At 45.5% G+C, this 13,367-nt stretch overlaps 1 protein-coding gene across 6 annotated transcripts in view; it reads left to right on the forward strand.

Moving 5' to 3' along the window:
- Window positions 1–13,367, forward strand: part of col14a1a (collagen, type XIV, alpha 1a) — a 123,232-nt gene that overhangs the window by 20,361 nt on the left and 89,504 nt on the right. The window lies entirely within an intron of this gene.

The raw sequence follows: 13,367 nt of genomic DNA on the forward strand, positions 1-13,367 counted from the left end.
TAACATCATGCAAATACTTTGCAACCTGGCTTTCACGTTGACCAATCCAAGCTCACCATAGCTTCCTGTCCCCACTGGATTGACTGCTAATGCATAGCACTATCGAGTGATGCTAACTCAGCTAATTTCACTGAGTCAACCTTGTTTCAACCAACTTGGTTTGTCGTGGCACTGAGAAGCCCTGGGTAGGAGGAGTGTAGACCCCTAAACCCATTCGGAATGATAGTGCCTGACAGCCAGAGTTGGGGAGTACCGGATTACAAGTAATCCGCAACGGATTACAAAATCTATAACTGTAATCTGTTACGTTACCAACTAAAATATGTATGACTACTTTTGGATTACTTCAATTGAAAAAGATTAGGTGCGAGAAATAATTACGAAACGTTGCATGCTTGATTTTGTTTTAAATGTTTTGAATGAAAATAACAGTTGCGCGCCTCAGTTGTAGTGACTCTTTCTACTGACTCGGATCTTGTCGAGTTGTTTAGTAAAACGTTCGATTCTTTCGAGTCATTTCGTTCATTTGGACGAATGCTCATCATCATAATGCCGTTTACATGTCTTCTCTACTTAAGCAAACGCTTGTTTTACTCTATGATTTATCACTGATTTATCTATCATTGCAATCAAAAATCAAATACTATAATATTTACTGTAGGCTATGCGTCCATTTATCTGTTGCAAACATGCATTTACAATGTTACTTTCTAGATCAACTTTTCTTTGAGAACGTCAAAGTAACAGCTGCTGTACTGAGAGTAGGCTACTGAGCTGGAAGCCAGCGGTTGGGGTGGAACTCCGCTGGCAGCCGTTCAAATGAACGAAACAACCTTTCAATTGAATGATAAAACGGACCGAGTCACTCGTTCGCGATAAGCGATAAGTTTATTGTCAAATGCACCGAACAATGCCAGCAAGAGTTGCACTGAACAACTAGGCAAATATTTGTTAGATAGCTCTTACACGACGCTGCCTTCAAAATAAAACATTATATGGAATTTATCAAGATATTTGAGGACAAAAGGTGTGTCAGGAAGCACTTCTGCCAAAGGATGATTGCATTTGATGTAGCCAACTCAACTCCGTCCATACAGGTATAGGCCATGTGATTCTGCCTGCTTTGCATCTCAGACATTTGCGTTCATTGGTTAGCATTGGCTGCTGAGGACTTTGACTTTAAGCTAGGAGTGCAGGTGTATAGTCACAGCATATTTATTTCGTTTTCGTTTTGAAAACCCATCGCTGGTAGCCCTAATAATCGCAGGTTACGTTCGCGCTAGTAAAATGTATTTGTGTGCGGGTGTTCACGATTGCAAACGTGTTTTCTAATGCCTATTAAAATGAAAGTAATCTCAAGGTAATTCTAAGTAATCCGATTACGTAACTGAGTTTGAGTAATCAAAAAGTTACGTTACTGATTACAAATGTGGACAGGTAACTGTGACGGATACGGATTACATCTAACCTACCCAACCCTGCTGACAGCCTAGCAATGGATGGATCACTTTCAGGACATGTAGGGGTGCGTGAGGATTTAGAAATAGAGAAACGTTTGATAATTGTTTTTCTTTGAGGGTAGCAGCCTGATGTAGTGGATTAGCTGTTAGAAATACAGTTCTGCTCTATAAACAAAGTGCATAAAGTAACCCCAGCGTAAGTCAGGGCACTTATTGTTCCCATAGTGTGAGAAAACAGTCATATTGGAGGGGAACATTTTTAGGTCTTAAGTTCATAACAATTTTCTGTTCTCCTGAGAGAGACGCGGGGGGGGGGGGGGGGGGGGGGGGGGGGGGGTGCGCGTCTAAACCTAACAATTGGTTTTCAGAGAGAAAATGTAGACTGGGAAAAAACTTTTGTGGAAAGAAATACACATAAATGCACCTAGCTTTAACAAAGTGGACGGGTAGGCTGCATTCAGACAGACATTGGAAGTAAGTGAGTTTGTTTACAGCATATTCGAATGAAGGAGTACTTAAGTGGAACAGTATTTCAGGGGAAGCTGTTGTGTGTGAGATAGGAGATGGCTGTCCTGCTCACAGTGAAGTGCGAAGCAGCAAGTCACTGAGAGGCAGTGAGAATGGTAATCTCTCTCTGATACGATAACACACACCCACACACACACATGCACGCATACACACAACCAAACATGCACGCACACCTCTGCAGGCGCCAGGAGATTCTCTTCGGCGATGTCAGGCGTCCCAAATGGCACCCCATGTTCTGCGTAGCACCTTACTTTTGAGCCCTGCCTACGGGGAGCCATTTGGCCCGCAGCCACAGACCCCGAGCTGGGTAGCGACACCCTGTCAGTCCAGGAGGAGGACGCAGCGTCACGCCTCCAGCCGGAGATAGGTGGCCCGAGGACAGACGTTATGCGCAGCGTCCTCCTGCGTCCGAACTCCGCAAGTCCGAAATTAGCTGTGGCGTCTGTCTGTCCTGCAAGGCTGTAACCCAGGTCATGTGTTGTTATAGCTGTGGTAGAGCAAAGTGGCCGCTTGTGTCTGCCGATGTTCAGATTGTGTTTGGGTACGGTGTTTGTGTACGGTTTTGTGTTACCTATTTCACCCCACCCGCCCCCACCCGCCCCCACCCGCCCATCCACCCGCCCCACACACACCCCACCCGCCCCCACCCGCCCATCCACCCGCCCCACTCACACCCCACCCGCCCCCACCCGCCCCCACCCGCGAGGGGACAAAAGTCTTGACATTCCCTCTCAATCTTCCTCTGATTAAACAACAGGATTTTTACTGCAGATTAAGCAACGTCTGCTAACAGCAGCTGTGGATGTCACCCTGTAATCACTGAAACCGCACGGCCAAAACACCACAATCCACTTACAAAACTCCTATCTGCAGGCTGGAAATTTAGTTTTCATTAGAATTTCCGCTACAGTTAAGTCCCACATTGAATATATTTATATATGATCTCTCAAAGATAGATCATATATTATATACTATAGTATTTACCAGGTTTCAGTCTCACAGAGATTAAAAATAAAGGTTTCAAGGAGACCAGGCCATTTTAACAGCTCCTACAGTTTCATATTGCAACACACAACATAAAACACATTTAAGAACTTAATTCCCCACGGTTTACACATTGAAGGGCATATCTAGCATTATCAGTTCTCAAAACGCTGTTTTTGCAGCCATTGTATTTTGTGACTATTGTTGTAATAGAGTTTATTCTATCGATTATTGTCTCTGGTTTCATCCAAAGCAAAAATTGCTACTGCATATTGACAGCTACCCAGGGAGTCACAGACTTTGTCAGAGTATTGCATTCCCCCTATTCCCTATGATCTTCTGTACTTTAACCAGGGCCCATGCTTTAGGCCTGAACAGTCATTTTGTTTCTTGTTTCTTCAAAACCTCTGGGTGTCTAAGTATAGTGCTGGGGAAAAAAAATCTAAAGGTTTATATTCGTCCTTAGATTTGTTGATTGTCCTTGCGTAGTCAGCAGATAGGGAGAGACCAAGAGGAGGCGGAACGGGGGGTGGGAAATGACGAAAATCCAAACACGGTTTATATTTGTCTTGTTCCCCACGTGTTCACTTTTGTCCGTTGTGCGTTGGTGTGAAATATAAACTTGACCTGTTTTCGCATGGCTCTGCTCCTGCTGAGACATCATCAGAGAATAGGGTCACAGCCATCGGAAATAAGAACAAGGTCCTTCACTTGAACTAAGGACCAGGTCTCCTGTGGAACACAGCTTTGTGGATTGGGGGGGCGGGGGGGGGGGTTGGAAGTCAATGGTGTCATCAGAGAATGAGTGGAATGTTGTCAGTTCAACCTCTGAAACTGTTTTCAGGTTTTGTGACACACGGAACGTACATTGCTGTAAATATTGCTTTACATCTATTTTTAGTTCGATTTAATGGGGGAAATATCTATGTTGGTCTCTTGTATGCAATGAGAAAAATCATGTTCTAATTAGCTTTTTTGGCAAAATATGATTTATTTCCATTTGCCATCTGCGGCTTCTGCAGCATAATCAAATCCATTCCAATGTGGCGTGTTAATGGTGTTCCACTGTAGTTTAAACAAGAACCAAAAATATCGTCCTCCACTATTTATGAACTATAAATACTTTGAAGTAATTGTCTTTAATTGTGTTGTACTTTGACGGCTGTGGATCTGTATACACGTCCGTGGTGGCCAAAACAAATGGCTTCCATCAGGGATAGAGCCCATTACGATCTAACAGATGACTACGTAACGGCCTCATCGCTTGACACGCCACACAAACCTCCAGAGATACATTATATATATGTTCACACACACACACACACACCCCTGCATCGAGCCCAGGGACAGCGTGATAGAAGTGATAGTGGGTAGTTTAGATAGAGGGCAATGGTTTATTCTGCACATCCATCAGAGGAACTGCATGTGGGGGACACCTGCAGAGACACTTATATTTATAGGGTGGTTCATTTCTCGCATTATCATTTATTTAATGTCATCCTCCCTGATTGTAAATGGTCTCCGGCTGCTAACCGTGGCCCAGCTCATGATTTTAAAGGCTTGGGATCCAAAACGAGCAGCCACGCAGAGACCTTGACCTTTCGGACAAGGGGTCAAAAGTAGGGCGCTGTAAGGGATTAAGGGCGCTTTTTGAGAATCACTCCGAGGCATTCTGGACAACGCTCGTTGGTGAGGAGGCCACAGAGAAATTAGATTAATTCAGTGGGTCCCGGCCCGAATTACACCCTCGTCACGATAAAGTGCCCTACCTCTGGCCAGTGGTCAAAATGAGTGCACCATATTGATAATACTGGGGTGCCATTTGGGATTCTTCCTCAGGCTTAATGGATGTTAGAAACACTGGAGGGGCTAAGAGATCTCTCCAACTTCGGCATTTTGAAGTCTAAGAGAACACAGATAAGATCTCCATTGTCTGAAGATTGGCTGATCTGACAGATCAACTGCAAACAATTGCATCTCAATCTCAATCTTAATCTGTATTTACCCCTAACTTGCCTTAAAACCAAGTGTTTGTGGTACTGTATAGAACATTAAACTAGACTTCCACATTGAACAATATTACTGTACTATACAATACTACATTACACTAAATTACTAGACTACAATACACTATAAAACACTATAGTTCTACATTACTAGACTGCATTACTTCACTGCAATATTACATTGCTCCACTACATTACTCCACTACAATACTACATTACACTATGCTAAGATAGCACAGCCCACTTATACAGTACATAACACATCTGTAGTAACTGCCCTTTTCTTGCCCGCAAATCGATTAAACAAACCTTGTGAACCCAAGGAAGGTGAGGCGAGAAGCTGGGTAAGAGGCTGGTCAAACCTTGTGACCCACTGTCATATTTTTCTGGACTGCTGTCACATTTCCAACTAGGGACAGAGAAGCTAAACCAAAAACCACGGTGGCAGTAGACCTGAATGACACGCCCGCCTCGGGAGACCGCAAATGACGGACCTCCAGGACACGACTCATCATTCACCGGAATTCAGTCCAAATCGTGCCCAGCGGTGGAAGAGATGTGGCGTGAGAAACCCGGCCTGTTCCCGACCCCGTCTGCAGTTCGACCTTTCCCCCTGACCTGATCGTGATGCTCTGCTGTGCGTCATTGGCCGGGAGAAATATGAATGAGGCTGTCGTGTGTCGGTAATCGATCAATAGCGTAGCCCGGGCCTTTAACTCACAGTGAATGTACCGCCTCCTTACAATTACCCAGGGGCCTCTGTGTGGCTGGGTGGAGGTGAGGGCGGAGGCTGGGGGAGGCGAGGGCGGAGGCTGGGGGAGGTGAGGGCGGAGGCTGGGGGAGGTGAGGGCGGAGGCTGGGGGAGGTGAGGGCGGAGGCTGGGGGAGGTGAGGGTGCAGGCATGATTTTAGGTAATTGCATGATTGCTGGGATTGGCCGTTATCTTGCCATTCCATGAACAAGCACTCGTTAACACGGAGGTCAATTTGAATAATAATTTGGATGCAGATTTCCTCTTCCCTTCACTCCCTCTTTCTTCTCTGCCATTCCTTTCTCTACGTTATTAACAGAACTATGGATAAACACAGAACGGAAGACTGAGCCTCTTTCCATTGCTGTTTCCCATAGTTATTATATGAACCCAAGACAGGACGATGTCTCAGTCTGCTTTGATATTTTACATATTCTTCCACTGTTGTGGTACCCCTGACATATATTTAGCCGCTACGCTTTCCAGTCCTTTTATTTGGTAACGTTCTGTGTAATAGCAGTGGTCTGAGGTGGTGAATGGAAAAGGCGAGGTTTATCTACTGTAAACAGAGTTCAGGCTTCGGTGGGCAATGTCTGCTGGTCAATCTGTTGTATCTTATTCTAACTGGAACAGGTTTTTGCTACTTCCTGTTGTTAATGTTGAAGTGGGATTGCATTGACAGAATGCATTGACTAATAACTGAGATTTCAACTCTCACATCTACACACACACACACACACACACACACACATACGACATTCAGCCAGGCTTTTGTAAACCCAGGTCCCTCTTCATTTGCTGAATCCTGGTCATTTAACTTTTGTGAACTTTAGAATTAATGTATTTTACCAATTGCATTGTTTTAGGAGCGAAGCATTTCACTAAGCCCTCAACTACATCTGCTACAATGTGTGTGACCAATGAACGTTGAAATTAAAGGAGTTCCTTTACCACACGTAAACACTGGGTCTTAAAGTCAAAGAGCTGTCCTTTACCACACCTTTACATGGAGTCTTAAAGTCAAAGAGCTGTCCTTTACCACACCTTTACATGGAGTCTTAAAGTCAAAGAGCTGTCCTTTACCACACCTTTACATGGAGTCTTAAACTCAAAGAGCTGTTCTTTACCACATCTTTACATGGAGTCTTAAAGTCAAAGAGCTGTCCTTTACCACACCTTTACATGGAGTCTTAAACTCAAAGAGCTGTCCTTCACCACAACTTAACATCGGGTCTTTGCTATGATTTCACGTGACTAAATTGTAACAGAGAATGGAGATTTAGTCTTCTGTAGGCATAAAACAACAAATAAACCATTTGAAGAGTGTGTGTGCATGTGTGTGTTTGTATGTGTGTGTGTGTGTGTGTGTGTGTGTGCATGTCTAAATATGCTTGTCCCCCCGTCTTCTGACTGGTCTGGGTCTTTGTGCTCGCTGGAGTGGAAACAGAACAAATGCCAACTGGATTACTGTTCATAGCGGGCGACACGCTGGGAAATAGTGGGTGACACAGCATAACTGTCCCAGGGCATTCATCCCAGCCCACAGTCCCAGACCTCTGGAAGACAATCCTTCCACACAGAGGAGGGAAATCACATTACAACATATAGGGGAGCTGGTCAGTATGAACAGGGGTTTAGTACTTAAATAGCAACGTAGTACATTTGACCCAGGCCTGTGGAGGATCTGTGCCCTTTGACCTCCGTTCTCAGACACTGTCACACAACCAGTCAGGCTTGAGATGCATTTGTAAATAAAGTCACACATTAGAAAATAGTCTTATAGCTCACCTGTGAATGTTAATGATTCTCAAATGATTCCCACATAGAGCACAACTTTAGACCAGAGGGCACTGAGAGGTGGTGTGATTAGTGGATAACATACCAGCGCTAAAAAGACATGACACAACACAGAGTTCAGAGGCTATAGCCCTTTAGCCATTGCACATGAGCCATAAACCACAAACCCCTTAGGGACAGTGTGGACTAAAACTGGTTACCAACGTGGTTAAAGGAGTTCAAAGTGTTTGTGTCATTGCAGTGGTATTCTACTTGATATCTACTTGGGTGGGATAGGTCTCTCAATGGAATATCCCAAAACACATTATCTACGGACAGAGGGTCATCCCTCTCAGAGTGAATAAGGAGAGATGTGCCATTGATGAATTCTAAGGGCTTGACAGGATCATTCAGCCTGTTGTGAAAGGGGAAGAGGAGTTTCACATTGCCAGAGTGAAGATATAAGATAGGACCGCTGATGGGTTTTCCAGCAGGCCTGAGAGAGAGAGAGATCTTGTTTAAAATCAGAAGAGCAGAGGAAGAACAGAGGAATGTCGTTGGTCGGGGTCTGTTTGACCCTGGGAGAATCAGGATAGGAGAGGAAAGGAATGACAGAAGATATAGAGAGGGAGAGAAGGGGAGAGGGAGAGAAGGGGAGAGGGAGAGAAGGGGAGAGGGAGAGAGAGGGAGAGGGAGAGAGAGGGATGGAGAGAGAAATAAACAGAGAGAAATTGTGGAAAATAAAGAAGTGGGTGAGACATTAGACACACAAACAGACAGACTCACAGAAAAACCGAAAGACAGACTGACACACACACAGACAGACAGGCAAACAGGCAGGCGGACTGACAGACAGACAGTTTACTATTGTCAGTCTGTTTTAAATTAAACTGATTCCAAATTCTCTGAAAAGCAGGAATCTTGTTCTGGACAGCTTCTGGTCCCCTCAAACAGAATGACTGCACGCTTGAACATTTGTCAGCAACTGAAATATTTCCAAGTCCAGAGTAACTTGATTGGTGACTCTGTGTGATCTCGGCCAGAACCCACATTGTGAGAGGGCTCTCTGTTAGATGAGAGAACAGCGGCCAACACAGAAAGATTCATTGTCGCTTTCACACAACTCTACATTTTTCTCAACAACCACCACTGGACACGGAGAAGTGAACAGAATTCAATTGTCCTCCGTCAGCAGCAGAGACACAGGACGATGGTGGGGGGGTGGAGAGTGACAGACAGAAAACGAGAAAGGAACAGAGGGCGAGTGAGAGGCTCTGGCAGCGGGGGAAAGAGTAATGGGAGAGAAAGCCATAGATAGAGATTTCAGTAGAATTAGACATCATGGGACAAAACACTTACAGAAAAACGTCACCTAATATTTGGCGAAACATTCTTAAATGAACACGGAAACCTCAACCAAATTCAGAATTTGAGCTCAAGTCTGGCCATTAAAACAGGAACCAGTGGTTCATGTAGTTAGAGCGGGTTGAATTTCACTTTAAGAAATAGAAATGGGGAGGGGGGGGGGAGAACAAATTGAGAGTGGTGGGGTTAGGGAGGGGGAGATAGAGAGATTGACTAACAAGGATAAAGGAAGAGCGAGAGCTGTTGAGAGGAAGAGCGAGAGCTGTTGAGAGGAAGAGCGAGAGCTGTTGAGAGGAAGAGCGAGAGCTGTTGAGAGGAAGAGCGAGAGCTGTTGAGAGGAAGAGCGATGGAGAGGAAGAGCGATGCCGAGGAGTAGAGGACGAAAGAGAGTTGGGTAGACAAACAGAGTGAGAGAGAAAAAGTGGATGGATGTCAGACCATAAAAGGACAAAAACAAATGTTTTCCCCTTTAACCGTCTGACATGGCGTAAACCCAAATATCTGGTCCCTGTCATATTATCTGCTCTGGCAATTTGTTTGTATTAAGTTGAACCATTAAGTGTGCGTTTTGTGCCTAACAAAGGCAGCCTTTATTCAGACTCTGAAATGCTCTGCACTGGGAGACGTTGTTGAGATGTCACTGACGCATCGCACGTGCACGCACGCACGCCCACATGCACAGAATATTTGATCTTTATAACGCTAAGTTGGAAAAGCAGCTGTGGTTTCAGCACGAAGGACAAAAATGCTGTGTAATAAAATGAACTATAGAGGATACAAAGTTCACTCTATCCATCTTTCTGTCTCTATTTCTGCTTTTCTGTCTCGCTTTCTCCCAGTTTCTTTCTCTCTCAGGTATTTGGTAGAGGTCAAAAGAATCTTTGACTGGATGATTCGCCTGTGAGAAAACTGTACAAAAGGGTATTTTAATGTGCATTGTAAACATTTTACAAAGATAAGAAGTAGACAAGACGGACTTGTAATTTGGGGTTACATTTTAAAGGCTCACAGAAACACTTTGTTTTTGATTGAGGGGTTAGTCAGTGCAATTCAGATGTGAGTTCGCCTCTCAGCACTGCTTTAGAAAAAAACGCTGAACCATGTTAAGTTCTTACTCCCGAACGGGGCAGGTGTATAAAAAACACCTGAGGGAAGTCCCCACGTCTGGTTTTCTGCGAAACAAGAAGCTAGGCTGAAAATAACGCATCAGATCCTTCAGTAGCGGATGTTTCCGTTTCCTGACAACACTGATGGGCTGTTACTATCCTAAAGCTTAGGGCCTAATACTCCTCTGTAAATAAAAGAACACACATTATAGGTTACAGACATAACTATTTGAGGTGGCCTTTCCGGGGGTCTGTGCTCAGCTTGCTTCCCGCTCCGCACCCCTCAACTATACCGCCCGCTCTCTGAGAACCACCAAGCCGAAGGCTAAGCTTTCACCTCATGTCGCTCGGCAGCGGCCTTGGCCACAAGTCCTCCGTTTCCCCGACCAGATGGAATGTTCCCCGCTGAGGAGTAACTCCTGGCCAGCCCGGCCCTGACCTGTCCCTTTCCCACTATGCGTTTGATGTGTGGTCTGGGGCCTGCTATTAGCTGTGCCACTAAACCAGGACATGAGCTGCTCCGCTCTTTCATGTGAAGCTCAAACAGGGTCCCCACACATACTGAGGCTTTCAGCCTACAGCCGGCCAGCCTGTCATCCACCCGCGGCTGAGCGCCAAGGGGTAAACCTCTAAACTTTTGCGGCTTTTATTCAGGTCCCTGAAATTAGAAGATTTGGGAGTGGATTCGTGGCGTGTCACGGTGACCTGGCCAGAACCCCTGTGTCTCCTTAACTCCGCCTCCTCCGGTGTCTGACTTCATACTTCTACCTCAGGGTGTCCTTTGTTGTGGCGATGGAACGAGAGATGAAGGGTTGGATAACAGGAAGGAGGGAGGGGACGGAGGGAGGGAGGGGAGATTAGGGAGACGGGGGGGAGCGACAGACCCGGAGGCGGAGACAGAGAACCCTCTTCACAGTGGGTGGTGGTGTTTGGGGTTCAGCAGAGGTAAATAAAAGAGGAAGCTCTCCTCTCACAAATTCTCCTCCTTTCAAGTCCTCACCTCTCCTCTAAACTGATTGTTTGGAGAATAAAAGGCAAATGGAAACCCACTGGCTAGGTGATCCTCAAAGGAACAACATCAAGTCATTTGTCTTTAGGAATGCCTATTACAAATAAAAGTACTCCCCTTGCATTATAAAGATGTTAATTTGCACACTCCATTATTTTAATATACCTGTTGTATTTCATGGATTGTTAGAGTTTTTCAGGCATGTTTCCAAGCTGGTGGATGAAAAGCAGCAATAAAGTTAACACTCATCAATTTTACACTATCGGGAGACTTATTCATACAGCAGAGTTTAATTACCTTCCTGTATATTGTTAATGTCCTGCCATGTAAATCCTTCTCTGTAGATACCCAGCCGTGTGCGTGACTATTTCGGTCACTGTTCTGTTTGTGGGGGAGGCACAAGCCTGTGTTCTCAGTCACTGTACCACACACACACACACACACACACACACACCGCAGAAAACCAAAGCACACCCATCTGCTTTGCACCACTTCACAATATGTCTCCGTGAGGTTTCTGGAGTGCATTCTTTTTTTATTCCCAGCATTGGAAACTCGTTCACCCACCCACACACACCCACACACACACACACACGCACGCACACACACACAGAGGGGGAGAGGGAGGCAGGGGGGAGGATCGAGTCTGAGTGGGTGAGATCAGGGCCGACAGCACACGGTGAATCAATGTAGAGGCAGAGTGTTTTATTGATGACTCAGCCTCTTAGCACAACCTGACCTGTGTCCCCCGCCATAACACGGAGATGGGGACTGTGTCTTTCTAATGGCAAAGCTGACCCCCCCGTTCCCCTTTCTAATGGCAGAGCTGACCCCCCCTTTCCCCTTACCCCCGGGCTGAACTGTCATCCTGACTCCTCCTTGACACCCCCTGACTCACCGAAAACAAAACGTATTCATAACTCACTATCTTAACTCAGGTCCTTAGCAGAAACCTGACTGTCCCCGTCATAACATTGTGGAAACGTTTGTCTAATATTCTAGTTAATAGCCCAGGATGTTAAGTGCTGTTCTGTTGAGAAAGTATATTATTGAGGGCCAAATAATGGGACCAGGATAAGGTGTCTCTGGTGCCAGGATAAGGTGTCTCGGGTCTGGATAAGGTGTCTCTCTTCACAGGTGCTCCTGTGTATGTCTGAATTATTTCCACATAAATACCCTGGGAATTAGAATTAGCTGCTTGTATGTGTTTTGGCATGTCAGTTGGCCGTGGGACTGGAGCCTAATTGTGCAATCTAATCCAAACATTCTAATGTCAGTTGCTTGTGGAATTGGATGGAGGCCTAATAGGGCTTTCCAAGCGTCCGACGGGTTTAATTCCATCTGTGTTTGCCGATATTAATGGGCCATGAAGAATGGGAAAACATTGGATTTGATGACACAGACCGTTCTGCCACAGAACGCGCTTGTATTGAATAGATGGGGTCCACTTAGACCACGCCTCCCCGATCAAGGTATGTTAAATGGAATGTGATTTAGCTGAGATCCTCGTTCACCAGTGGGAGTCCTTGTGGAGTTGAGCTTGCACTATTTGTCTCTCTGCTGCGTTGGAAAGCATAGGTTGGCTTGTTTTCGCCGGGGTTAAATGGTGCGTTCACTGGCTCGGTGAGAGGCTTCTGATATTGCTAGCTTGGCGTTTTCCTCCCTAACCCTGTGCATTTTATATGCTCGGACATAAAATCCCTCCTATTCTGACTGGAGGAGTTACTGTCCACATTGATGATTTAGTCGTCAGGAGATATTTATTTTTTATTTAGTAGTTATTGAATCAGGTAGGTCACTTGAGAACCAACTCGCAAGTACCAATAAAGTGTCTCTCTTGTAGAATAATTTCTTTGCATTACATGGACGCCTGGCCGTTTGAACACACTGTGCCTTGTGAAAGTGCCTGTCTGTTTTGTAAGCAGAGCAACATAGGAAAAATATGTATTAAATCATGTTGATTCAAAAAATTACTTGGAAGAGTAGATGGAGTCCAATATTGGCGGACTGATCCGGAGCACTTCCCATTTGGGGTGTGTGTGCGTGTGTGTGCGTGTGTGTGCGTGTGTGTGTGTGGGTGGGTGCGTGTGTTACAGTACGTGTGTGTGCGTTTATCCATGTCTTATCTCACCCAGAGCCCGGCTCAAAGAGGGTTGGTTTTCCCACACTCTCAGCTGAGATCTGTCTGGTCTGGACAACATCCCACGGTATCAGGAAGATGCATCGTCAGTTTCTGCTGTTCTCAGTGAAAACAACGCGAGGAGTCAGAGGGGACTCGCCACTGTTTAATGTTTGAATCAGTGCTGAGGAGGGATGACGATCTTTTAGATGACAAGCAGAAGAGGAGACTGCAGTCACAAGATCACCCCGTCGATGTGTCCG

Source organism: Esox lucius, chromosome 16, assembly GCF_011004845.1.
Source record: "Esox lucius isolate fEsoLuc1 chromosome 16, fEsoLuc1.pri, whole genome shotgun sequence".
NCBI lineage: Eukaryota > Metazoa > Chordata > Actinopteri > Esociformes > Esocidae > Esox > Esox lucius.